We start from the raw sequence: 463 nt of genomic DNA, 5'->3' as shown, positions 1-463 counted from the left end.
AGGTGACCTCTGCCGGAGAAAGAAAGCAGAAGGCAGAAAGAAGGAGAGAAGATGAAGAGAAGAGGGCAGAAAGAAGAAGAGGGAGAAGAGTCCTATGCCCATTTTTTAATTGGGTTACTTGTCTTTTTCTTGTAGAGGTGTTGTACTTTCCTATGTATTTTAGAATCCCTTGTCTGATGTGTCATTGTAAAAGATTTTTTCCTATTCTGTAATGGTGAAAGCCTTTACTCTTCTGGTGAAGCCTTTTGATACACATAAGTTTTTTTTAATTTTTAGTATGTCCCACTCATCTATTTTGTCTAATTTTGTTAGTGTAGTTTTCAAAATGGTTGGTAGTCTGTGTAGTCCCTGAATTAGTGCCCTCACATCTGTCGCTATTTTGTCATTGATGGCCTTCATAATTCTAGGATTCACATTTAGGTCTTTAATCCATGTTGAGTTGGTTTTTGTATAAAGCGTGAGG

The sequence above is a fragment of the Chrysochloris asiatica genome, unplaced genomic scaffold (assembly GCF_000296735.1).
Source record: "Chrysochloris asiatica unplaced genomic scaffold, ChrAsi1.0 scaffold00036, whole genome shotgun sequence".
NCBI classification, from domain to species: Eukaryota; Metazoa; Chordata; class Mammalia; order Afrosoricida; family Chrysochloridae; genus Chrysochloris; species Chrysochloris asiatica.
Note: the sequence above shows the minus strand (reverse complement) of the source record.